This window comes from Symsagittifera roscoffensis, chromosome 6, assembly GCF_963678635.1.
Source record: "Symsagittifera roscoffensis chromosome 6, txSymRosc1.1, whole genome shotgun sequence".
Lineage (NCBI taxonomy): Eukaryota > Metazoa > Xenacoelomorpha > Acoela > Convolutidae > Symsagittifera > Symsagittifera roscoffensis.
In genome coordinates this window covers 6,032,998-6,059,647 of record NC_087067.1, presented here as the reverse complement: position 1 = coordinate 6,059,647, position 26,650 = coordinate 6,032,998, and the positions used below count along the sequence as shown (strand labels likewise).

The 26,650-nt window shown below is 36.3% G+C and overlaps 1 protein-coding gene and 13 non-coding genes across 14 annotated transcripts in view; 13 read left to right on the top strand and 1 right to left on the bottom strand.

The window, feature by feature from the left end:
* LOC134847776 (2-(trimethylamino)ethylphosphonate dioxygenase-like) overlaps positions 1–26,650 on the bottom strand; it is a 188,396-nt gene that overhangs the window by 117,864 nt on the left and 43,882 nt on the right. The window lies entirely within an intron of this gene.
* Positions 10–81, top strand: Trnap-ugg (transfer RNA proline (anticodon UGG)). Its single transcript has one exon. It is a non-coding gene; the product is annotated as a tRNA-Pro (tRNA).
* On the top strand, positions 620–691 carry Trnap-ugg (transfer RNA proline (anticodon UGG)). Its single transcript has one exon. It is a non-coding gene; the product is annotated as a tRNA-Pro (tRNA).
* On the top strand, positions 5,491–5,562 carry Trnap-cgg (transfer RNA proline (anticodon CGG)). The gene has a single exon. It is a non-coding gene; the product is annotated as a tRNA-Pro (tRNA).
* Positions 6,744–6,815, top strand: Trnap-cgg (transfer RNA proline (anticodon CGG)). Its single transcript has one exon. It is a non-coding gene; the product is annotated as a tRNA-Pro (tRNA).
* On the top strand, positions 8,313–8,384 carry Trnap-cgg (transfer RNA proline (anticodon CGG)). Its single transcript has one exon. It is a non-coding gene; the product is annotated as a tRNA-Pro (tRNA).
* On the top strand, positions 12,844–12,915 carry Trnap-cgg (transfer RNA proline (anticodon CGG)). The gene has a single exon. It is a non-coding gene; the product is annotated as a tRNA-Pro (tRNA).
* Positions 14,231–14,302, top strand: Trnap-cgg (transfer RNA proline (anticodon CGG)). The gene has a single exon. It is a non-coding gene; the product is annotated as a tRNA-Pro (tRNA).
* On the top strand, positions 14,681–14,752 carry Trnap-cgg (transfer RNA proline (anticodon CGG)). The gene has a single exon. It is a non-coding gene; the product is annotated as a tRNA-Pro (tRNA).
* Trnap-cgg (transfer RNA proline (anticodon CGG)) lies at positions 16,068–16,139 on the top strand. The gene has a single exon. It is a non-coding gene; the product is annotated as a tRNA-Pro (tRNA).
* Trnap-cgg (transfer RNA proline (anticodon CGG)) lies at positions 17,901–17,972 on the top strand. Its single transcript has one exon. It is a non-coding gene; the product is annotated as a tRNA-Pro (tRNA).
* Positions 18,814–18,885, top strand: Trnap-cgg (transfer RNA proline (anticodon CGG)). Its single transcript has one exon. It is a non-coding gene; the product is annotated as a tRNA-Pro (tRNA).
* Trnap-cgg (transfer RNA proline (anticodon CGG)) lies at positions 22,018–22,089 on the top strand. The gene has a single exon. It is a non-coding gene; the product is annotated as a tRNA-Pro (tRNA).
* On the top strand, positions 23,876–23,947 carry Trnap-cgg (transfer RNA proline (anticodon CGG)). Its single transcript has one exon. It is a non-coding gene; the product is annotated as a tRNA-Pro (tRNA).

The following is a 26,650-nucleotide window of genomic DNA, read 5'->3' as shown; positions in this document are numbered from 1 at the left end:
TAAATGCATGGGACAGTGGTCTAGAGGTATGATTCTCGCTTTGGGTGCGAGAGGTCCCGGGTTCAATTCCCGGCTGTCCCCAATATACTAACCGAAATAATTATACTTGACAGTAGAAAAAAGTGCATCTACCGGCTATTCCCAGTAACTAAAACAAACTTCCTGTAGAAGGACAGCAAACACTAAGCAACTTAAAATGATTCTTAAATTCACCAAAACGGAAAAAAACGAAGAAATCTTTTTTTGTGAAACAAGTAGAAATGCATCGTAACTAAATACATAGTGTCATTGGGGGCAGGCGGGAAAGACAGACTCATACCACTAGACCGCAGAAAATGCAATGATCTTGATTTGACAAATATGTAGGAATGCATCGAAGGCAAATCTTTGGACAGTGGTATGATTCTCGCTTAGGGTGCGAAAGAACCCGAATAGAAACCCAGTTGTACCCAATAAACATACAGAAAGAAGTTTATTTTTTCTAGTAGAAAAAATAGCTAACAGTAAACAATTTAAAAGAATTGTTACACCCACAAAACTCATCAAAAAAAATAACTGTTAAAAAACGCAATGATCTTGATTTGCAAAATATGTAGGAATGCATCGTAATTAACAGCATGGGACAGTGGTCTAGAGGTATGATTCTCGCTTTGGGTGCGAGAGGTCCCGGGTTCAATTCCCGGCTGTCCCCAATATACTAACCGAAATTATTATACTTGACAGTAGAAAAAAGTGCATCTACCGGCTATTCCCAGTAACTAAAACAAACTTCCTATAGAAAGACAGCAAACACTAAGCAACTTAAAATGATTCTTAAATTCAACAAAACGGAAAAAAAACGAAGAAATCTTTTTTTTGTGAAACAAGTAGAAATGCATCGTAACTAAATACATAGTGTCATTGGGGGCAGGCGGGAAAAACAGACCCATACCACTAGACCGCAGAAAACGCAATGATCTTGATTTGCCAAGTATGTAGGAATGCATCGAAGGCAAATCCATGGAGAGTGGTATGATTCTCGCTTAGGGTGCGAGACAACCCGATTTCAAACCCAAACGTCCCCAATAAACATACAGAAAAAAGTTTATTTTTTCTAGTAGAAAAAATAGCTAACAGTAAACAACTCAAAAGAATTATTACACCCACAAAAACTCGTCAAAACAAAAAAAACTGTTAAAAAACGCAATGATCTTGATTTGCGAAATATGTAGGAATGCATCGAACCTTAACACATTAGTGGTTTGATTCTCGCTTAGGGTGCGAGAGTTTCTGGGTTCAAGTCCCGGCTGTCGCCAAAATACTGAAAGAGAACATATAATTTCTAGTAGAAAGACAGCAATTACTAATAAACCTACAAAATTTATTAAACTCACAAAAAAAAACAAATGAAAACGGACAAAAACTTAACATTCTTTTTTTTGTGAAACAAGTCGGAATGCATCGATGCTTAAACTAGGGAAGTGGTCTAAAGTTACGATTCTTGATTAGAGCGGTAAAAATTCCGGGTTTAAACAGCGGATGTCTCATTTAAGCTAGCAGAAAAAATTACATTTTCTGATAAAAGGACTGCAAACACAAGGCAACTTAGAAAGAAACTGTTAAACTCGCTAATACGAAGAAAAACGAACAAAAAAATAATCTTGATTTGTGAAATATGTAGGAACGCATCGTAACTAACAGCATGGGACAGTGGTCTAGAAGTATGATTCTCGCTTTGGGAGCGAGAGGTCCCGAGTTCAATTCCCGTCTGTCCCCATTATACTAACAGAAATAATTATACTTGACAGTAGAAAAAAAGTGCAACTACCGGCTATCCCCAGTAACTAAAACAAACTTCCTGTAGAAAGACATCAAACACTAAGCAACTTAAAATGATTCTTAAATTCACCAAAACGGAAAAAAAACGAAGAAATCTTTTTTTGTGAAACAAGTAGAAATGCATCGTAACTAAATACATAGTGTCATTGGGGGCAGGCGGGAAAGACAGACTCAGACCACTAGACCGCAGAAAACGCATTAATCTTGATTTGCCAAGTATGTAGGAATGCATCGAAGGCAAATCCATGGACAGTGGTATGATTCTCGCTTAGGGTGCGAGACAACCCGATTTCAAAACCAAATGTCCCCAATAAACATTCAGAAAAAAGTTTATTTTTTCTAGTAGAAAAAATAGCTAACAGTAAACAACTCAAAAGAATTATTACACCCACAAAAACTCGTCAAAACAAAAAAACTGTTAAAAAACGCAATGATCTTGATTTGCGAAATATGTAGGAATGCATCGAACCTTAACACATTAGTGGTTTGATTCTCGCTTAGGGTGCGTGAGTTTCTGGGTTCAAGTCCCGGCTGTCGCCAAAATACTGAAAGAGAACATATAATTTCTAGTAGAAAGACAGCAATTACTAAGAAACCTACAATATTTATTAAACTCACAAAAAACATGAAAACGGACAAAAACTTAACATTCTTTTTTTTTGTGAAACAAGTCGGAATGCATCGATGCTTAAACTAGGGAAGTGGTCTAAAGTTACGATTCGTGATTAGAGCGGTAAAAATTCCAGGTTTAAACAGCGGATGTCTCATTTAAGCTAGCAGAAAAAATTACATTTTCTGATAAAAGGACTGCAAACACAAGGCAACTTAGAAAGAAACTGTTAAAATCGCTGAAACGAAGAAAAACGAACAAAAAATAATCTTGATTTGTGAAATATGTAGGAACGCATCGTAACTAACAGCATGCGACAGTGGTCTAGAAGTATGATTCTCGCTTTGGGAGCGAGAGGTCCCGAGTTCAATTCCCGGCTGTCCCCATTATACTAACAGAAATAATTATACTTGACAGTAGAAAAAAAGTGCAACTACCGGCTATTCCCAGTAACTATAACAAACTTCTTGTAGAAAGACAGCAAACACTATTAAACTCACCAAAACGGACAAAAACGAAGAAATCTTTTTTTGTGAAACAAGTAGAAATGCATCGTAACTAAATACATAGTCTCATTGGGGGCAGCCGGGAAAGACAGAGTCATACCACTAGACCGCAGAAAACGCAATGATTTTGATTTGCCAAATATGTAGGAATGCATCGACTGCAAATCTTTGGACAGTGGTATGATTCTCACTTTGGGTGCGAGAGAACCCAATTTCAAACCCAGTTGTCCCCAATAAAATTACAGAAAAAAGTTCATATTTTTAGTAGAAAAATTAGCTAACAGTAAGCAACTTAAAAGAATTATTAAACCCACAAATGCTCAGCAAAAATAAAAAAAACGGTTAAAAAAGCATTGATCGTCCTTTGTGAAAAACATAGTAAGGCATCGCAGCGAAAGTCGGAGGACAGTGGTCTAGCGGTATGATTCTCGCTTAGTGTTCGAGAGGTCTCGGGTTCAAATCCCGGTTGTCCCCAATTCACATGCATAGAAAAAATTATAATTTCTAGTAGAAAAATAGCTAACAGTAAGCAACTTAAAATGATTATCAAACCCAAAAAAACTCATCAAAACCAAAAAGAAAAGATTTAAAAAAATTGCATTGACCATGATTTGCGAAAAATGTAGAAGTGCATCGATAATTAATTCTAACTAACCCCAGAATACTAACCAAAAAAAATATTTTCTAGTAGAAAGCCAGCAAACACTTGAGCACTTTAAAATGATTATCAAACTGAATACTTGGTATAGTGGTCTAGTAGAATGATTATCGCTAATGGTGCGAGAAGTCTCAGGTTCCATTACCTGTTGTCCCCAATAAACTTATAGAAAAAACTTCTATTTTCTTGTAGAAAAATAGCTAACAGTAAACAACTTAAAATGAGTATTATACCCACAAAAACTCATCAAAACAAAAAAACTGTTGAAAAAAACGCAATGATCTTGATTTGCGAAGTATGTAGGAATGCATAGAAGCTAATTACTAGGACAATGGTCTATTGGCATGATTCTCGCTTACGAAGCGAGAGATCCCGAATCACACCCAGTTGTCCCAAAAAACTACAGAAAAAAGTTCATTTTTTCTAGTAGAAAAAACAGCTAACAGTAAACAAATTAAAACAATTATTAAACCCACAAATGCTCAGCAAAAAAAAAAACGAGTATAAAAAAAGCAATGATCGTCCTTTGCGAAAAAAGTAGTAAGGCATCGAAGCAAAAGGCAGAGAACAGTGGTCTAGCAGTATGATTCTCGCTTAGTGTGCGAGAGCTCCCGGGTTCAATTATCGGTTGTCCCCAGAATACTAACAGAAAGAAAAAGAAATTGTAATAGAACGACAGCAAACACTAAGCAACCTTCAAAAATTATTAAACTCTCGAAAATGGATGAAAACGGATAAAAACAAAATCTTTTTTTTTGTGAAACAAGTGGGAAAGCATCGACGCTAAAACATGGGACAGTGGTCTAAAGGTACGATTTTTGAGCAGAGCGGTAGAAATTCCGGGTTTATACCGCGGATGTCTCATTTAAACTAGCAGAAAAATATTACATTTTCTAGTAAAAAGACAGCAATCACTAAGCAAGTTAGAAAAAAAATTAAACTAACTAAAACGAAGAAAAACGGACAAAAAACAATCTTATTTCGTGAAACATGTAGGAACATATCGAACCTAACACCATGGGACAGTGGTCTACTGGTATGATTCTTGATTCGGGTGCGAGAGGTCCCGGGTTTAATTCCCGGCTATGCCCAGAATACTAACAAAAAATAATAGTTTATAGTACTAACAAAAAATAATAGTTTATAGTAGAAAGACAGCAAACACTTAGGCACTATACAGTGATTTTTAAACTAAATACTTGGTAGAGTGGTCTAGTGGAATGATTATCGCTTATGGTGCGAGAAGTCTCAGGTCCCATTACCTGTTGTCCCCAACAAACTTACAGAAAAAACTTATATTTTCTTGTAGAAAAATAGCTAACAGTAAACAACTTAAAAGAAATAGGAATTATTAAACCCACAAATGCTCAGCAAAAAAAACGGTTAAAAAACGCATTGATCGTCCTTTGCGAAAAATATAGTAAGGCATCGCAGTTAAAGTCAGAGGACAGTGATATGATTCTCTCTTTGGGTGCAAGAGGCCCCATGTTCAATTCCCCGCTGTCCCCATAATACTGACAGAAAAAAATAAATTGTAGTAGAACGACAGCAAACACTAAGCAACCTTCAAAAGTTATTTAACTCACGAAAATGGATGAGGACGGATAAAATCTAAACAATCTTTTTTTTTGTGAAACAAGTGGGAAAGCATCGAAGCTGAAACATGGGACAGTGGTCTAAAGGTACGATTGTCGAGTAGAGCGGTAAAAGTTAAGGGTTTCTACCGCGGATGTCTCATTTAAACAAGCAGAAAAAAATTATACATTTTCTAGTAAAAAGACAGCAAATACTAAGCAACTTGGAAAAAAATTAAACTCACTAAAACGAAGAAAAACGTACAAAAAAAAGAATAATCTTAATTCGTGAAAGATGTAGGAGTATATCAAACCTGACACTTTGGGACAGTGGTCTAGTGGTTTGATTCTCGCTTCGGGTGCGAGAGGTCCCGGGTTCAATTCCCGGCTGTCCCCAGATTACTACCCAAAAAAAATAAATTCTAGTTTAAAGACAGCAAACACTAAGCAACCTTCAAAAATTATTAAACTCTCGAAAATGGATGAAAACGGATAAAAACAAAATCTTTTTTTTTGTGAAACAAGTGGGAAAGCATCGACGCTAAAACATGGGACAGTGGTCTAAAGGTACGATTTTTGAGTAGAGCGGTAGAAATTCCGGGCTTATACCGCGGATGTCTCATTTAAACTAGCAGAAAAATATTACATTTTCTAGTAAAAAGACAGCAATCACTAAGCAAGTTAGGAAAAAAATTAAACTAACTAAAACGAAGAAAAACGGACAAAAAACAATCTTATTTCGTGAAACATGTAGGAACATATCGAACCTAACACCATGGGACAGTGGTCTACTGGTATGATTCTTCATTCGGGTGCGAGAGGTCCCGGGTTCAATTCCCGGCTATGCCTAGAATACTAACAAAAAATAATAGTTTATAGTACTAACAAAAAATAATAGTTTATAGTAGAAAGACAGCAAACACTTAGGCACTATACAGTGATTTTTAAACTAAATACTTGGTAGAGTGGTCTAGTGGAATGATTATCGCTTATGGTGCGAGAAGTCTCAGGTCCCATTACCTGTTGTCCCCAACAAACTTACAGAAAAAACTTATATTTTCTTGTGAAAAACGCATTGATCGTCCTTTGCGAAAAATATAGTAAGGCATCGCAGTTAAAGTCAGAGGACAGTGATATGATTCTCTCTTTGGGTGCAAGAGGCCCCATGTTCAATTCCCCGCTGTCCCCAGAATACTGACAGAAAAAAATAAATTGTAGTAGAACGACAGCAAACACTAAGCAACCTTCAAAAGTTATTGAACTCACGAAAATGGATGAGGACGGATAAAATCTAAACAATCTTTTTTTTTGTGAAACAAGTGGGAAAGCATCGAAGCTGAAACATGGGACAGTGGTCTAAAGGTACGATTGTCGAGTAGAGCGGTAAAAGTTACGGGTTTCTACCGCGGATGTCTCATTTAAACAAGCAGAAAAAAATTATACATTTTCTAGTAAAAAGACAGCAAATACTAAGCAACTTGGAAAAAAATTAAACTAACTAAAACGAAGAAAAACGGACAAAAAAAGAAAAATCTTAATTCGTGAAACATGTGGGAGTATATCGTACCTGACACCATGGGACAGTGGTCTAGTGGTATGATTCTCGCTTCGGGTGCGAGAGGTCCCGGGTTCAATTCCCGGCTGTCCCCAGATTACTACCAAAAAAAATAAATTCTAGTTTAAAGACAGCAAACACTAAGCAACCTTCAATTGTTATTAAACTCATGAAAATGGATGAGGACGGATAAAATCTAAACATTCCTTTTTTTTGTGAAACAAGTGGGAAAGCATCGAAGCTGAAACATGGTACAGTGGTCTAAAGGTACGATTCTCGAGTAGAGCGGTAAAAACTCCGGGTTTCTACCGCGGATGCCTCATTTAAACTAGCAGAAAAATATTACACTTTCTAGTAAAAAGACAGCAAACACTAAGCAAGTTAGAAAAAAAAATTAAACTCTCTAAAACGAAGAAAAACGGACAAAAAAAGAATAATCTTATTTCGTGAAACATGTAGGAACATATCGAACTTAACACCATGGGACAGTGGTCTACTGGTATGATTCTCTCTTCGGGTGCGAGAGGTCCCGGGTTCACTTCCCGGCTATGTCCAGATTACTAACAAAAAATCATAGTTTATTGTAGAAAGACAGCAAACACTCAGGCACTTTAAAATGAATATCAAACTGAATACTTGGTATAGTGGTCTAGTAGAATGATTATGAGAAAAAAGACAGCAAACACTAAGCAAGTTAGGAAAAAAATTAAACTAACTAAAACGAAGAAAAACGGACAAAAAACAATCTTATTTCGTGAAACATGTAGGAACATATCGAACCTAACACCATGGGACAGTGGTCTACTGGTATGATTCTTCATTCGGGTGCGAGAGGTCCCGGGTTCAATTCCCGGCTATGCCTAGAATACTAACAAAAAATAATAGTTTATAGTACTAACAAAAAATAATAGTTTATAGTAGAAAGACAGCAAACACTTAGGCACTATACAGTGATTTTTAAACTAAATACTTGGTAGAGTGGTCTAGTGGAATGATTATCGCTTATGGTGCGAGAAGTCTCAGGTCCCATTACCTGTTGTCCCCAACAAACTTACAGAAAAAACTTATATTTTCTTGTGAAAAACGCATTGATCGTCCTTTGCGAAAAATATAGTAAGGCATCGCAGTTAAAGTCAGAGGACAGTGATATGATTCTCTCTTTGGGTGCAAGAGGCCCCATGTTCAATTCCCCGCTGTCCCCAGAATACTGACAGAAAAAAATAAATTGTAGTAGAACGACAGCAAACACTAAGCAACCTTCAAAAGTTATTAAACTCACGAAAATGGATGAGGACGGATAAAATCTAAACAATCTTTTTTTTTGTGAAACAAGTGGGAAAGCATCGAAGCTGAAACATGGGACAGTGGTCTAAAGGTACGATTGTCGAGTAGAGCGGTAAAAGTTACGGGTTTCTACCGCGGATGTCTCATTTAAACAAGCAGAAAAAAATTATACATTTTCTAGTAAAAAGACAGCAAATACTAAGCAACTTGGAAAAAAAATTAAACTTACTAAAACGAAGAAAAACGGACAAAAAAAGAAAAATCTTAATTCGTGAAACATGTGGGAGTATATCGAACCTGACACCATGGGACAGTGGTCTAGTGGTATGATTCTCGCTTCGGGTGCGAGAGGTCCCGGGTTCAATTCCCGGCTGTCCCCAGATTACTACCAAAAAAAAATAAATTCTACTTTAAAGACAGCAAAAACTAAGTAACCTTCAATTGTTATTAAACTCATGAAAATGGATGAGGACGGATAAAATCTAAACATTCCTTTTTTTTGTGAAACAAGTGGGAAAGCATCGAAGCTGAAACATGGTACAGTGGTCTAAAGGTACGATTCTCGAGTAGAGCGGTAAAAACTCCGGGTTTCTACCGCGGATGCCTCATTTAAACTAGCAGAAAAATATTACACTTTCTAGTAAAAAGACAGCAAACACTAAGCAAGTTAGAAAAAAAAACTAAACTCTCTAAAACGAAGAAAAACGGACAAAAAAAGAATAATCTTATTTCGTGAAACATGTAGGAACATATCGAACTTAACACCATGGGACAGTGGTCTACTGGTATGATTCTCTCTTCGGGTGCGAGAGGTCCCGGGTTCACTTCCCGGCTATGTCCAGATTACTAACAAAAAATCATAGTTTATTGTAGAAAGACAGCAAACACTCAGGCACTTTAAAATGAATATCAAACTGAATACTTGGTATAGTGGTCTAGTAGAATGATTATGAGAAAAAAGACAGCAAACACTAAGCAAGTTAGAAAAAAAATTAAACTCACTAAAACGAAGAAAAACGGACAAAAAAAGAAAAATCTTATTTCGTGAAACATGTAGGAACATATCGAACCTAACACCATGGGACAGTGGTCTACTGGTATGATTCTCGCTTCGGGTGCGAGAGGTCCCGGGTTCAATTCCCGGCTATGTCCAGATTACTAACAAAAAATCATAGTTTATTGTAGAAAGACAGCAAACACTCAGGCACTTTAAAATGATTATCAAAATGAATACTTGGTATAGTGGTCTAGTAGAATGATTATCGCTAATCGTGCGAGAAGTCTCAGGTTCCATTACCTCTTGTCCCCAATAAACTTACAGAAAAACTTATATTTTCTTGTAGAAAAATAGCTAACAGTAAACAACTTAAAATGAGTATTATACCCACAAAAACTCATCAAAAAAAGTGTTAAATAAAAACGCAATGATCTTAATTTGCAAAGTATGTAGGAATGCAAAGAACCTAATTACATGGACAATGATCTAGTGGCATGATTCTCGCTCACGGTGCGAGAGATTCCAATTTCAAACCCAGTTGTCCCCAATAAAATTACAGTAAAAAATTCATATTTTTAGTAGAAAAAATAGCTAACAGTAAACAACTTAAAAGAATTATGAATTATTAAACCCACAAATGATCAGCAAAAATAAAAAAAAAACGGTTAAAAACGCATTGATCGTCCTTTGCGAAAAGCATAGTAAGGCTTCGCAGTTAAAGTCAGAGGACAGTGGTCAAGCGGTATGATTCTCGCTTGCTGTGCGAGAGTTCCCGGGTTCAATTCACGGTTGTCCCGAATTCACTTCCATAGAAAAATTTATAATTTCTATAATCTTAATTCGCGAAAGATGTAGGAATAGATCGAACCTAACACCATGGGACTTTGGTCTAGTGGTATGATTCTCGCTTCGAGTCCGAGATTTCCAGGGTTGAATTCCCGACTGTCCCCGGATTACTAACAAAAAGTAATAAATTCTACTATAAAGACAGCAAACGCTAAGCAACCTGAAACTATTATTAAATTCATTAAAACAAATGAAAACGGACAAAATCTAAACATTCTTTTTTTTAATGTGAAACAAGTAGGAATGCATCGAAGCTTAAACCTGGGACAGTAGTCTAAAGGTATGATTCTCGATTAGAGCGGTAAAAGTTCCGGGTTTATACTGCCGATGTCAAATTTAAACGAGCAGAAAAAAAATTATACATTTCCTAGTAAAAAGTCAGCAAACACTAAGCAACTTAGAAAAAAAACTATTCAAATCACTAATACGGAGAAAAACGGACAGAAAAAGACAATCAATCTTGATTGTGAAAAAGGTAGGACTGCATCGAAAATAATACCTTGGGGCAGTGGTCTAGTGGTATGATTCTCTTTTTGGGTGCGAGAGGCCCCGTGTTCAGTTCCCCGCTGTCCCCAGAATACTAGCAGTAAAAAATAAATTGTAGTAGAACGACAGCAAACACTAAGCAACCTTCCATAATCATTAAACTCACGAAAATGGATAAAGACGGATAAAATCTAAACATTCTTTATTTTGTGAAACAAGTGGGAAAGCATCGAAGCTGAAACATGGGACAGTGGTCTAAAGGTACGATTCTCGAGTAGAGCGGTAAAAGTTCCGGGTTTATACCGCGGATGTCTCGTTTAAACTAGCAGAAAAAAATTATACATTTTCTAGTAAAAAGACAGCAAATACTAAGCAACCTACAATAGTTATTACACTCACGAAAATGGATAAAATCTAAACATTCTTTTTTTTAAGAAACAAGTGGGAAAGCATCGAAGCTGAAATATGGGAGAGTGGTCTAAAGGTACGATTCTCGAGTAGAGCGGTAAAAGTTCCGGGTTTATACCGCGGATGTCTTATTTAAACTAGCAGAAAAAAAATTATACATTTTCTAGTAATAAGACAGCAAATACTAAGCAACTTGGAAAAAAATTAAACTCACTAAAACGAAGAAAAACGTACAAAAAAAGAATAATCTTAATTCGTGAAAGATGTAGGAGTGTATCAAACCTGACACCATGGGACAGTGGTCTAGTTGTGTGATTCTGGCTTCGGGTGCGAGAGGTCCCGGGTTCAATTCCCGGCTGTCCCCAGATTACTACCAAAAATTACTCAATTCTAGTATAAAGACAGCAAACACTAAGCAACCTACAATAGTTATTACACTCACGAAAATGGATAAAATCTAAACATTCTTTTTTTTGAGAAACAAGTGGGAAAGCATCGAAGCTGAAATATGGGAGAGTGGTCTAAAGGTACGATTCTCGAGTAGAGCGGTAAAAGTTCCGGGTTTATACCGCGGATGTCTTATTTAAACTAGCAGAAAAAAATTATACAATTTCTAGTAAAAAGACAGCAAATGCTAAGCAACTTGGAAAAAAATTAAACTCACTAAAACGAAGAAAAACGGACAAAAAAAGAATAATCTTAATTCGTGAAAGATGTAGGATTATAACGAACCTGACACCATGGGACAGTGGTCTAGTTGTGTGATTCTGGCTTCGGGTGCGAGAGGTCCCGCGTTCATTTCCCGGCTGTCCCCAGATTACTAACAAGAAATAATAAATTCTAGCATAAAGACAGCAAACACTAAGCAACCTACAATAGTTATTACACTCACGAAAATGGATGAAAACGGATATAATCTAAACATTATTTTTTTTGTGAAACAAGTGGGAAAGCATCGACGCTGAAGCATGGGACAGTGGTCTAAAGGTACGATTCTCGAGTAAAGCGGTAAAAGTTCCGGGTTTATACCGCGGATTTCTCATTTAAACTAGCAGAAAAAAATATACATTTTCTAGTAAAAAGACAGCAAACACTAAGCAACTTAGAAAAAAAATTAAACTGGCTAAGACGAAGAAAAACGGACAAAAAAAGAATAATCTTAATTCGTGAAAGATGTAGGATTATAACGAACCTGACACCATGGAACAGTAGTCTAGTGGTATGATTCTCGCTTCGGGTGCGAGAGGGCCCGGGTTCAATTCCCCGCTGTCCCCAGATTACTAACAAGAAATAATAAATTCTAGTATAAAGACAGCAACCTACAAAAATGAATAAACTCAAAAAAAAAATGAAAACTAAACACTCTTTTTTGTGAAACAAGTAGGAAAGCATCGATGCTTAAACCTGGGACAGTACTCAAAAAGTATGATGCTCGATAAGAGCGTTAAAAATTCCGGGTTTATACTGCGGATGTCTCATTTAAACGAGCAGAAAAAAATCAAAAATTTTAGTAAAAAGTCACCAAACACTAAGCAACTTAGAAAAAAAACTATTCAAATCACTAATACGGAGAAAAGCGGACAAAAAAAGACAATCTTGATTGTGAAAAAGGTAGGACTGCATCGAAAATAATACCTTGGGACAGTGGTCTAGTGGTATGATTCTCTTTTTGGGTGCGAGAGGCCCAGTGTTCAGTTCCCCGCTGTCCCCAGAAAACTAGCAAAAAAAAATAAATTGTAGTAGAACGACAGCAAACACTAAGCAACCTTCAATAATCATTAAACTCACGAAAATGGATGAAGACGGATAAAATCTAAACATTCTTTTTTTTGTGGAACAAGTGGGAAAGCATCGAAGCTGAAACATGGGACAGTGGTCTAAAGGTACGATTCTCGAGTAGAGCGGTAAAAGTTCCGGGTTTCTACCGCGGATGTCTCATTTAAACAAGCAGAAAAAAAATATACATTTTCTTGTAAAAAAAGACAGCAAATATTAAGCAACTTGGAAAAAAAATTAAACTCACTAAAACGAAGAAAAACGTACGAAAAAAGAATAATCTTGATTCGTAAAAGATGTAGGAGTATATCGAACCTGACACCATGGGACAGTGGTCTAGTGGTATGATTCTCGCTTCGGGTGCGAGAGGTCCCGGGTTCAATTCCCGGCTGTCCCCAGATTACTACCAAAATTAATCAATTCTAGTATAAAGACAGCAAACACTAAGCAACCTACAGTAGTTATTACACTCACGAAAATGGATAAAAACGGATAAAATCTAAACATTCTTTTTTTTGAGACACAAGTGGGAAAGCATCGACGCTGAAATATGGGACAGTGGTCTAAAGGTACGATTCTCGAGTAGAGCGGTAAAAGTTCCGGGTTTATACCGCGGATGTCTCGTTTAAACTAGCAGAAAAAAAATTATACATTTTCTAGTAAAAAGACAGCAAATACTAAGCAACTTGGAAAAAGTTTAAACTCACTAAAACGAAGAAAAACGGACAAAAAAAGAATAATCTTAATTCGTGAAAGATGTAGGATTATAACGAACCTGACACCATGGGACAGTGGTCTAGTGGTGCGATTCTGGCTTCGAGTCCGAGATGTCCAGGGTTGAATTCCCGACTGTCCCCAGATTACTAACAAAAAGTAATAAATTCTACTATAAAGACAGCAAACGCTAAGCAACCTGAAACTATTATTAAATTCATTAAAACAAATGAAAACGGACAAAATCTAAACATTCTTTTTTTTTATGTGAAACAAGTAGGAATGCATCGAAGCTTAAACCTGGGACAGTAGTCTAAAGGTATGATTCTCGATTAGAGCGGTAAAAGTTCAGGGTTTATACTGCCGACGTCAAATTTAAACGAGCAGAAAAAAATTATACATTTTCTAGTAAAAAGACAGCAAACACTAAGCAACTTAGAAAAAAAAAACTATTCAAATCACTAATACGGAGAAAAACGGACAGAAAAAGACAATCTTGATTGTGAAAAAGGAAGGACTGCATCGAAAATAATACCTTGGGGCAGTGGTCTAGTGGTATGATTCTCTTTTTGGGTGCGAGAGGCCCCGTGTTCAGTTCCCCGCTGTCCCCAGAATACTAGCAAAAAAAAATAAATTGTAGTAGAACGACAGCAAACACTAAGCAACCTTCAATAATCATTAAACTCACGAAAATGGATGAAGACAGATAAAATCTAAACATTCTTTTTTTTGTGAAACAAGTGGGAAAGCATCGAAGCTGAAACATGGGACAGTGATCTAAAGGTACGATTCTCGAGTAGAGCGGTAAAAGTTCCAGGTTTCTACCGCGGATGTCTCATTTAAACAAGCAGAAAAAAATTATAGTTTTTCTAGTAATAAGACAGCAAATACTAAGCAACTTGGAAAAAAATTAAACTCACTAAAACGAAGAAAAACGTACAAAAAAAGAATAATCTTAATTCGTGAAAGATGTAGGAGTATATCAAACCTGACACTATGGGACAGTGGTCTAGTGGTATGATTCTCGCTTCGGGTGCGAGAGGTCCCGGGTTCAATTCCCGGCTGTCCCCAGATTACTACCAAAAATTACTCAATTCTAGTATAAAGACAGCAAACACTAAGCAACCTACAATAGTTATTACACTCACGAAAATGGATAAAATCTAAACATTCTTTTTTTTTGAGAAACAAGTGGGAAAGCATCGAAGCTGAAATATGGGAGATTGGTCTAAAGGTACGATTCTCGAGTAGAGCGGTAAAAGTTCCCGGTTTCTACCGCGGATGTCTCATTTAAACAAGCAGAAAAAATTATACTTTTTCTAGTAATAAGACAGCAAATACTAAGCAACTTGGAAAAAAATTAAACTCACTAAAACGAAGAAAAACGTACAAAAAAAGAATAATCTTAATTCGTGAAAGATGTAGGAGTATATCAAACCTGACACTATGGGACAGTGGTCTAGTGGTTTGATTCTCGCTTCGGGTGCGAGAGGTCCCGGGTTCAATTCCCGGCTGTCCCCAGATTACTACCAAAATTAATCAATTCAAGTATAAAGACAGCAAACACTAAGCAACCTACAGTAGTTATTACACTCACGAAAATGGATAAAAACTGATAAAATCGAAACATTCTTTTTTTGAGAAACAAGTGGGAAAGCATCGACGCTGAAATATGGGACAGTGGTCTAAAGGTACGATTCTCGAGTAGAGCGGTAAAAGTTCCGGGTTTATACCGCGGATGTCTCGTTTAAACTAGCAGAAAAAAAATTATACATTTTCTAGTAAAAAGACAGCAAATACTAAGCAACTTGGAAAAAACTTAAACTCACTAACACGAAGAAAAACGGACAAAAAAAAGAATAATCTTAATTCGTGAAAGATGTAGGATTATAACGAACCTGACACCATGGGACAGTGGTCTAGTGGTGCGATTCTGGCTTCGAGTCCGAGATGTCCAGGGTTGAATTCCCGACTGTCCCCAGATTACTAACAAAAAGTAATAAATTCTACTATAAAGACAGCAAACGCTAAGCAACCTGAAACTATTATTAAATTCATTAAAACAAATGAAAACGGACAAAATCTAAACATTCTTTTTTTTTAATGTGAAACAAGTAGGAATGCATCGAAGCTTAAACCTGGGACAGTAGTCTTAAGGTATGATTCTCGATTAGAGCGGTAAAAGTTCAGGGTTTATACTGCCGACGTCAAATTTAAACGAGCAGAAAAAAATTATACATTTTCTAGTAAAAAGACAGCAAACACTAAGCAACTTAGAAAAAAAAACTATTCAAATCACTAATACGGAGAAAAACGGACAGAAAAAGACAATCTTGATTGTAAAAAAGGAAGGACTGCATCGAAAATAATACCTTGGGGCAGTGGTCTAGTGGTATGATTCTCTTTTTGGGTGCGAGAGGCCCCGTGTTCAGTTCCCCGCTGTCCCCAGAATACTAGCAGTAAAAAATAAATTGTAGTAGAACGACAGCAAACACTAAGCAACCTTCAATAATCATTAAACTCACGAAAATGGATGAAGACATATAAAATTTAAACATTCTTTTTTTTTTAAAACAAGTGGGAAAGCATCGAAGCTGAAACATGGGACAGTGATCTAAAGGTACGATTCTCGAGTAGAGCGGTAAAAGTTCCGGGTTTCTACCGCGGATGTCTCATTTAAACAAGCAGAAAAAAATTATAGTTTTTCTGGTAATAAGACAGCAAATACTAAGCAACTTGGAAAAAAATTAAACTCACTAAAACGAAGAAAAACGTACAAAAAAAGAATAATCTTAATTCGTGAAAGATGTAGGAGTATATCAAACCTGACACTATGGGACAGTGGTCTAGTGGTATGATTCTCGCTTCGGGTGCGAGAGGTCCCGGGTTCAATTCCCGGCTGTCCCCAGATTACTACCAAAAATTACTCAATTCTAGTATAAAGACAGCAAACACTAAGCAACCTACAATAGTTATTACACTCACGAAAATGGATAAAATCTAAACATTCTTTTTTTTGAGAAACAAGTGGGAAAGCATCGAAGCTGAAATATGGGAGATTGGTCTAAAGGTACGATTCTCGAGTAGAGCGGTAAAAGTTCCGGGTTTCTACCGCGGATGTCTCATTTAAACAAGCAGAAAGAATTATACTTTTTCTAGTAATAAGACAGCAAATACTAAGCAACTTGGAAAAAAATTAAACTCACTAAAACGAAGAAAAACGTACAAAAAAAGAATAATCTTAATTCGTGAAAGATGTAGGAGTATATCAAACCTGACACTATGGGACATGATTCTAGTGGTATGATTCTCGCTTCGGGTGCGAGAGGTCCCGGGTTCAATTCCCGGCTGTCCCCAGATTACTACCAAAAATTAATCAATTCTAGTATAAAGACAGCAAACACTAAGCAACCTACAGTAGTTATTACACTCACGAAAATGGATAAAAACGGATAAAATCTAAACATTCTTTTTTTTGAGAAACAAGTGGGAAAGCATCGACGCTGAAATATGGGACAGTGGTCTAAAACGATTCTCGAGTAGAGCGGTAAAAGTTCCGGGTTTATACCGCGGATGTCTCGTTTAAACTAGCAGAAAAAAAATTATACATTTTCTAGTAAAAAGACAGCAAATACTAAGCAACTTGGAAAAAACTTAAACTCACTAAAACGAAGAAAAACGGACAAAAAAAGAATAATCTTAATTCGTGAAAGATGTAGGATTATAACGAACCTGACACCATGGGACAGTGGTCTAGTGGTGTGATTCTGGCTTCGAGTCCGAGATTTCCAGGGTTGAATTCCCGACTGTCCCCAGATTACTAACAAAAAATAATAAATTCTACTATAAAGACAGCAAACGCTAAGCAACCTGAAACTATTATTAAATTCATTAAAACAAATGAAAACGGACAAAATCTAAACATTCTTTTTTTTTATGTGAAACAAGTAGGAATGCATCGAAGCTTAAACCTGGGACAGTAGTCTAAAGGTATGATTCTCGATTAGAGCGGTAAAAGTTCCGGGTTTATACTGCCGACGTCAAATTTAAACGAGCAGAAAAAAATTATACATTTTCTAGTAAAAAGACAGCAAACACTAAGCAACTTAGAAAAAAAAACTATTCAAATCACTAATACGGAGAAAAACGGACAGAAAAAGACAATCTTGATTGTGAAAAAGGAAGGACTGCATCGAAAATAATACCTTGGGGCAGTGGTCTAGTGGTATGATTCTCTTTTTGGGTGCGAGAGGCCCCGTGTTCAGTTCCCCGCTGTCCCCAGAACACTAGCAGTAAAAAATAAATTGTAGTAGAACGACAGCAAACACTAAGCAACCTTCAAAAATCATTAAACTCACGAAACTGGATGAAGAGGGATAAAATCTAAACATTCTTTTTTTTGTGAAACAAGTGGGAAAGCATCGAAGCTGAAACATGGGACAGTGATCTAAAGGTACGATTCTCGAGTAGAGCGGTAAAAGTTCCGGGTTTTTACCGCGGATGTCTCATTTAAACAAGCAGAAAAAAATTATACTTTTTCTAGTAATAAGACAGCAAATACTAAGCAACTTGGAAAAAAATTAAACTCACTAAAACGAAGAAAAACGTACAAAAAAAGAATAATCTTAATTCGTGAAAGATGTAGGAGTATATCAAACCTGACTCTATGGGACAGTGGTCTAGTGGTTTGATTTTCGCTTCGGGTGCGAGAGGTCCCGGGTTCAATTCCCGGCTGTCCCCAGATTACTACCAAAAATTACTCAATTCTAGTATAAAGACAGCAAACACTACGCAACCTACAATAGTTATTACACTCACGAAAATGGATAAAATCTAAACATTCTTTTTTTTGAGAAACAAGTGGGAAAGCATCGAAGCTGAAATATGGGAGAGTGGTCTAAAGGTACGATTCTCGAGTAGAGCGGTAAAAGTTCCGGGTTTATACCGCGGACGTCTTATTTAAACTAGCAGAAAAAAATTATACATTTTCTAGTAAAAAGACAGCAAATACTAAGCAACTTGGAAAAAAATTAAACTCACTAAAACGAAGAAAAACGGACAAAAAAAGAATAATCTTAATTCGTGAAAGATGTAGGATTATAACGAACCTGACACCATGGGACAGTGGTCTAGTTGTGTGATTCTGGCTTCGGGTGCGAGAGGTCCCGCGTTCATTTCCCGGCTGTCCCCAGATTACTAACAAGAAATAATAAATTCTAGCATAAAAACAGCAAACACTAAGCAACCTACAATAGTTATTACACTCACAAAAATGGATGAAAACGGATATAATCTAAACATTATTTTTTTTGTGAAACAAGTGGGAAAGCATCGACGCTGAAGCATGGGACAGTGGTCTAAAGGTACGATTCTCGAGTAGAGCGGTAAAAGTTCCGGGTTTATACCGCGGATGTCTTATTTAAACTAGCAGAAAAAAAATTATACATTTTCTAGTAAAAAGACAGCAAATACTAAGCAACTTGGAAAAAAAAATTAAACTCACTAAAACGAAGAAAAACGTACAAAAAAAGAATAATCTTAATTCGTGAAAGATGTCGGAGTATATCAAACCTGATACTATGGGACAGTGGTCTAGTGGTATGATTCTCGCTTCGGGTGCGAGAGGTCCCGGGTTCAATTCCCGGCTGTCCCCAGATTACTACCAAAAATTACTCAATTCTAGTATAAAGACAGCAAACACTAAGCAACCTACAATAGTTATTACACTCACGAAAATGGATAAAATCTAAACATTCTTTTTTTTGAGAAACAAGTGGGAAAGCATCGAAGCTGAAATATGGGAGAGTGGTCTAAAGGTACGATTCTCGAGTAGAGCGGTAAAAGTTCCGGGTTTCTACCGCGGATGTCTCATTTAAACAAGCAGAAAAAAATTATACTTTTTCTAGTAATAAGACAGCAAATACTAAGCTACTTGGAAAAAAATTAAACTCACTAAAACGAAGAAAAACGTACAAAAAAAGAATAATCTTAATTCGTGAAAGATGTAGGAGTATATCAAACCTGACACTATGGGACATAATTCTAGTGGTATGATTCTCGCTTCGGGTGCGAGAGGTCCCGGGTTCAATTCCCGGCTGTCCCCAGATTACTACCAAAAATTAATCAATTCTAGTATAAAGACAGCAAACACTAAGCAACCTACAGTAGTTATTACACTCACGAAAATGGATAAAAACGGATAAAATCTAAACATTCTTTTTTTTGAGAAACAAGTGGGAAAGCATCGACGCTGAAATATGGGACAGTGGTCTAAAGGTACGATTCTCGAGTAGAGCGGTAAAAGTTCCGGGTTTATACCGCGGATGTCTCGTTTAAACTAGCAGAAAAAAAATTATACATTTTCTAGTAAAAAGACAGCAAATACTAAGCAACTTGAAAAAAACCTTAACTCACTAAAACGAAGAAAAACGGACAAAAAAAGAATAATCTTAATTCGTGAAAGATGTAGGATTATAACGAACCTGACACCATGGGACAGGTCTAGTGGTGTGATTCTGGCTTCGAGTCCGAGATTTCCAGGGTTGAATTCCCGACTGTCCCCAGATTACTAACAAAAAGTAATAAATTCTACTATAAAGACAGCAAACGCTAAGCAACCTGAAACTATTATTAAATTCATTAAAACAAATGAAAACGGACAAAATCTAAACATTCTTTTTTTTATGTGAAACAAGTAGGAATGCATCGACGCTTAAACCTGGGACAGTAGTCTAAAGGTATGATTCTCGATTAGAGCGGTAAAAGTTCCGGGTTTATACTGCCGACGTCAAATTTAAACGAGCAGAAAAAAATTATACATTTTCTAGTAAAAAGACAGCAAACACTAAGCAACTTAGAAAAAAAAAACTATTCAAATCACTAATACGGAGAAAAACGGACAGAAAAAGACAATCTTGATTGTGAAAAAGGAAGGACTGCATCGAAAATAATACCTTGGGGCAGTGGTCTAGTGGTATGATTCTCTTTTTGGGTGCGAGAGGCCCCGTGTTCAGTTCCCCGCTGTCCCCAGAATACTAGCAGTAAAAAGTAAATTGTAGTAGAACGACAGCAAACACTAAGCAACCTTCAATAATCATTAAACACACGAAAACGGATGAAGACGGATAAAATCTAAACATTCTTTTTTTTTGAGAAACAAGTGGGAAAGCATCGAAGCTGAAATATGGGAGAGTGGTCTAAAGGTACGATTCTCGAGTAGAGCGGTAAAAGTTCCGAGTTTATACCGCGGATGTCTCATTTAAACTAGCAGAAAAAAATTATACATTTTCTAGTAAAAAAGACAGCAAACACTAAGCAACTTAGAAAAAAAATTAAATTCACTAAAACGAAGAAAAACGGACAAAAAAACGAATAATCTTAAATCGTGAAAGATGTAGGAATATGTGGAACCTACCACCATGGGACAGTGGTCTAGTGGTTTGATTCTCGCTTCGGGTGCGAGAGGTCCCGCGTTCATTTCCCGGCTGTCCCCAGATTACTAACAAGAATTAATAAATTCTAGCATAAAGACAGCAAACACTAAGCAACCTACAATAGTTATTACACTCACAAAAATGGATGAAAACGGATATAATCTAAACATTATTTTTTTTGTGAAACAAGTGGGAAAGCATCGACGCTGAAGCATGGGACAGTGGTCTAAAGGTACGATTCTCGAGTAAAGCGGTAAAAGTTCCGGGTTTATACCGCGGATTTCTCATTTAAACTAGCAGAAAAAAAAATACATTTTCTAGTAAAAAGACAGCAAACACTAAGCAACTTAGAAAACAAATTAAACTGGCTACGACGAAGAAAAACGGACAAAAAAAGAATAATCTTAATTCGTGAAAGATGTAGGATTATATCGACCCTAAAACCATGGAACAGTAGTCTAGTGGTATGATTCTCGCTTCGGGTGCGAGAGGGCCCGGGTTCAATTCCCCGCTGTCCCCAGATTACTAACAAGAAATAATAAATTCTAGTATAAAGACAGCAAACATTAAGCAACCTACAAAAATGATTAAACTCAAAAAAAATGAAAACTAAACACTATTTTTTGTGAAACAAGTAGGAAAGCATCGATGCTTAAACCTGAGACAGTTCTCAAAAAGTATGATGCTCGATAAGAGCGTTAAAAATTCCTGGTTTATACTGCGGATGTCTCATTTAAACGAGCAGAAATAAAATCAAAAATTTTAGTAAAAAGTCACCAAACACTAAGCAACTTAGAAAAAAAACTATTCAAATCACTAATACGGAGAAAAGCGGACAAAAAAGACAATCTTGATTGTGAAAAAGGTAGGACTGCATCGAAAATAATACCTTGGGACAGTGGTCTAGTGGTATGATTCTCTTTTTGGGTGCGAGAGGCCCCGTGTTCAGTTCCCCGCTGTCCCCAGATTACTAACAAGAAATAATAAATTCTAGTATAAAGACAGCAAACACTATGCAACCTACAATAGTTATTACACTCACGAAAATGGATGAAAACGGATATAATCTAAACATTCTTTTTTTTGTGAAACAAGTGGGAAAGCATCGAAGCTGAAACATGGGACAGTGGTCTAAAGGTACGATTCTCGAGTAGAGCGGTAAAAGTTTCGGGTTTCTACCGCGGATGTCTCATTTAAACAAGCAGAAAAAAAATATACATTTTCTAGTAAAAAGACAGCAAATATTAAGCAACTTGGAAAAAAATTAAACTCACTAAAACGAAGAAAAACGTACGAAAAAAGAATAATCTTGATTCGTGAAACATGTAGGAGTATATCGAACCTGACACCATGGGACAGTGGTCTAGTGGTATGATTCTCGCTTCGGGTGCGAGAGGTCCCGGGTTCAATTCCCGGCTGTCCCCAGATTACTACCAAAATTAATCAATTCTAGTATAAAGACAGCAAACACTAAGCAACCTACAGTAGTTATTACACTCACGAAAATGGATAAAAACGGAAAAAATCTAAACCTTCTTTTTTTGAGAAACAAGTGGGAAAGCATCGACGCTGAAATATGGGACAGTGGTCTAAAAGTACGATTCTCGAGTAGAGCGGTAAAAGTTCGGGACTTATACCGCGGATGTCTCGTTTAAACTAGAAAAAAAAAATATACATTTTCTAGTAAAAAGACAGCAAATACTAAGCAACTTGGAAAAAACTTAAACTCACTAAAACGAAAAACGGACAAAAAAAAGCATAATCTTAATTCGTGAAAGATGTAGGATTATAACGAACCTGACACCATGGGACAGTGGTCTAGTGGTGTGATTCTGGCTTCGGGTGCGAGAGGTCCCGCGTTCATTTCCCGGCTGTCCCCAGATTACTAACAAGAAATAATAAATTCTAGTATAAAGACAGCAAACACTATGCAACCTACAATAGTTATTACACTCACGAAAATGGATGAAAACGGATATAATCTAAACATCATTTTTTTTGTGAAACAAGTGGGAAAGCATCGACGCTGAAACATGGGACAGTGGTCTAAAGGTACGCTTCTCGAGTAAAGCGGTAAAAGTTCCGGGTTTTTACCGCGGATTTCTCATTTAAACTAGCAGAAAAAAAAAATTATACATTTTCTAGTAAAAAGACAGCAAAGACTAAGCAACTTGGAAAAAAATTAAACTGGCTAAGACGACGAAAAACGGACAAAAAAAGAATAATCTTAATTCGTGAAAGATGTAGGATTATATCGACCCTAAAACCTTGGAACAGTAGCCTAGTGGTATGATTCTCGCTTCGGGTGCGAGAGGTCCCGGGTTCAATTCCCCGCTGTCCCCAGATTACTAACAAGAAACAAGAGATTCTAGTATGAAGACAGCAAACATTAAGCAACCTACAAAAATAATTAAACTCAAAAAAAATGAAAACTAAACACTCTTTTTGTTAAACAAGAAGGAAAGCATCGATGCTTAAACCTGGGACAGTACTCAAAAAATATGATGCTCGATTAGAGCGGCAAAAATTCCGCGTTTATACTGCGGAAGTCTTATTTAAACGAGCAGAAAAAAATCAAAAATTTTAGTAAAAAGTCACCAAACACTAAGCAACTTAGAAAAAACTATTAAAATCACTAATACGAAGAAAAACGGACAAAAAAAGACAATCTTTATTTGTGAAAAAGGTAGGACTGCATCGAAATTATTACCATGGGAAAATGAAGAAACGCGTCGACGCTAAGTACATAGGACAGTGTTCTAGTGGTATGATTCTCTCTTTGGGTGCAAGAGGCCCCGTGTTCAATTCCCCGCTGTCCCCAGAGTACTAACAGAAAAAAATAAATTGTAGTAGAACGACAGCAAACACTAAGCAACCTCCAATAGTTATTAAACTCACGAAAATGGATGAACACGGATAAAATCTAAACATTCTTTTTTTTGTGAAACAAGTGGGAACGCATCGACGCTGAAACATGTGACAGTAGTCTAAAGGTACGATTCTCGAGTAGAGCGGTAAAAGTTCCGGGTTTATACCGCGGATGTCTCATTTAAACTAGCAGAAAAAAACTATACATCTTCAAGTAAAAAAGACAGCAAACACTAAGCAACTTCGAAAAAAAATTAAATTCACTAAAACGAAGAACAACGGACAAAAAAAGAATAATCTTAAATCGTGAAACATGTAGGAAAATGTCGAATCTAACACCATGGGACAGTGGTCTAGTGGTATGATTCTCGCTTCGGGTACGAGAGGTCCCGGGTTCAATTCTCGGCTGTCCCCAGATTCCTAACAAAAAAAAGACTTTCTAGTATAAAGACAGCAAACACTAAGCAACTTAAAATGATTATTAAACTAAATACATGGTAAAGTGATCTAGTGGAATGATTATCGCTTATGGTGCAAGAAGTCTCGGGTTCCATTATCTGTTGTCCCACATAAACTTACAGAAAAAACTTATATTTTCTAGTAGAAAAATAGCTAACAGTAAAGAACTTAAAATGAGTATTATACCCACAAAAACTCATCAAAACAAAAAAACTGTTAAAAAACGCAATGATCTTGATTTGCGAAGTATGAAGGAATGCATAGAAGCTAAATAAATGGACAATAGTCTAGTGGCAAGATTCTCGCTTACGGTGCGAGAGATCTCGATTTCAAACCCAGTTGTCCCCAATTAAATTACAGAAAAAAGTTCAGATTTTCTAGTAAAACAAATAGCTAACAGTAAACAACTTTAAAAAAATATTAAACCTACAAATGCTCAGCAAAAATTAAAAACACGGTTGATAAATGCAATGATTGTCCTTTAAGAAAAACGTAGTTAGGCATCGAAGCGAAAGTCAGAGGACAGTGGTCTAGCGGTATGATTCTCGCTTCGGGTCCGAGAGCTCCCGGTTTCAACTCCCAACTGTCCACAGATTACTAACAAAAACAATAAACTCTAGTATAAAAACAGCAAACGCTTAGCAACCTAAAACTATTATTAAATTCATTAAAACAAATGAAAACGGACAAAATCTAAACATTCTTTTTTCTATGTGAAACAAAAAAGAATACATCGTTGCTTAAACTTAGGACAGTAGTCTAAAGGTATGATTCTCGATTAGAGCGGTAAAAATTCCGGGTTTATACTGCGGATGTCTCATTTAAACGAACAAAAAAAATCAAACATTTTAGTAATAAGACAGCAAACACTAAGCAACTTAGAAAAAACTATTAAAATCACTAATACGAAGAAAAACGGACAAAAAAAGGAAAAATCTCGATTTGTAAAGAAAAGTAGGAATGCATCGTAACTAACAGCTCGTAGTAAAAAGACAGCAAACACTAAGCAACTTAGAAAAAACTATTCAAATCACTAATACGGAGAAAAACGGACAAAAAAAGACAATCTTGATTGTGAAAAAGGTAGGACTGCATCGAAAATAACACCTTGGGACAGTGGTCTAGTGGTATGATTCTCTTTTTGGGTGCGAGAGGCCCCTTGTTCAGTTCCCCGCTGTCCCCAGAAAACTAGCAGTAAAAAATAAATTGTAGTAGAACGACAGCAAACACTAAGCAACCTTCAATAATCATTAAACACACGAAAACGGATGAAGACGGATAAAATCTAAACATTCTTTTTTTTTGAGAAACAAGTGGGAAAGCATCGACGCTGAAATATGGGACAGTGGTCTAAAGGTACGATTCTCGAGTAGAGCGGTAAAAGTTCCGGGTTTATACCGCGGATGTCTCATTTAAACTAGCAGAAAAGAAATTATACATTTTCTAGTAAAAAGACAGCAAATACTCACTAAAACGAAGAAAAACGGACAAAAAAAGAATAATCTTAATTCGTGAAAGATGTAGGATTATAACGAACCTGACGACATGGGACAGTGGTCTAGTGGTATGATTCTGGCTTCGGGTGCGAGGGGTCCCGCGTTCATTTCCCGGCTGTCCCCAGATTACTAAAAAAAGACTTTATAGTATAAAGACAGTAAACACTAAGCAACTTGAAATGATTATTAAACTAAATACATGGTAAAGTGATCTAGCACAATCAGGTACTAGTGGCTTGTTTTGAGTTTTTAGTAATTTCTGGAACCAAAAGAGAGTGTCTTCAAGCAACGACATCATGTGGTCAAGCAAATGCGTGGACTTCTACGCATTCCCATTCGCAATGCGCCCTTCGGGCGCAAATGCCAATGCTCAATTAATTTTGCCAGGTGAAAAAATTTGTTTAAAGAAAAATTCTGATAAATTTTAATTTAAACTATCACCAAAAAACGCAAAGATTTCAAAGTGTGAAACAATCAAGTTTTTGCTATTACCGGGCTTGCAATGAGACTGATGTTGGCAAAAGTAAAATAGAAAATGTAGAAAATGGAAAGAGAAAAATTGTTCAAAATAAGAACGCAACATCAAAAACTTATTTGATCTCCGCTCAAATCATAATTCAGATCAGGCTGATTTCAGATTTTAAGCGTAGAATTTACGGTTACGGCTGCTCCCTCTACAGGTCCCAGAGGGACCGAGTGAGCATCCTACCTCGATCCAGGTTAACGGATAGTTGTTCTTAATTTTTCACAAAATTTTTTTACACTAATGCTTGTTTTCAATTCCTCATGAGAAGCTGTATTAATTTTAAAAAAATTGACTTTATTAATCAATGCTTCCAAGAACAACTGATGTTAGGCGGTTACAAATGCGGTTGTTGAAAACTAGTAAGGGATAATGATGAGAAAAATTGTAAGTTTTCAAATGAATTGAAAAACTGTTTTTTTCTTTTTTTCTTTTGTAAATCGGTAGAAATGAATCATTTTTTTTTCAAGTTTTCCTCGCACCACCCACTGTTCTTAAGTAATGAAGATTACTTCTCTAGCCGTTTATAACACTTTGGCAGAAAAAACATCAATATGATGTAAAATGTTTTAAAAAAGAGAAAAAATTTAAAAATTATGTTTTTTTTTTAAAAATTAAAAATTTGTAATTTTCAAAATT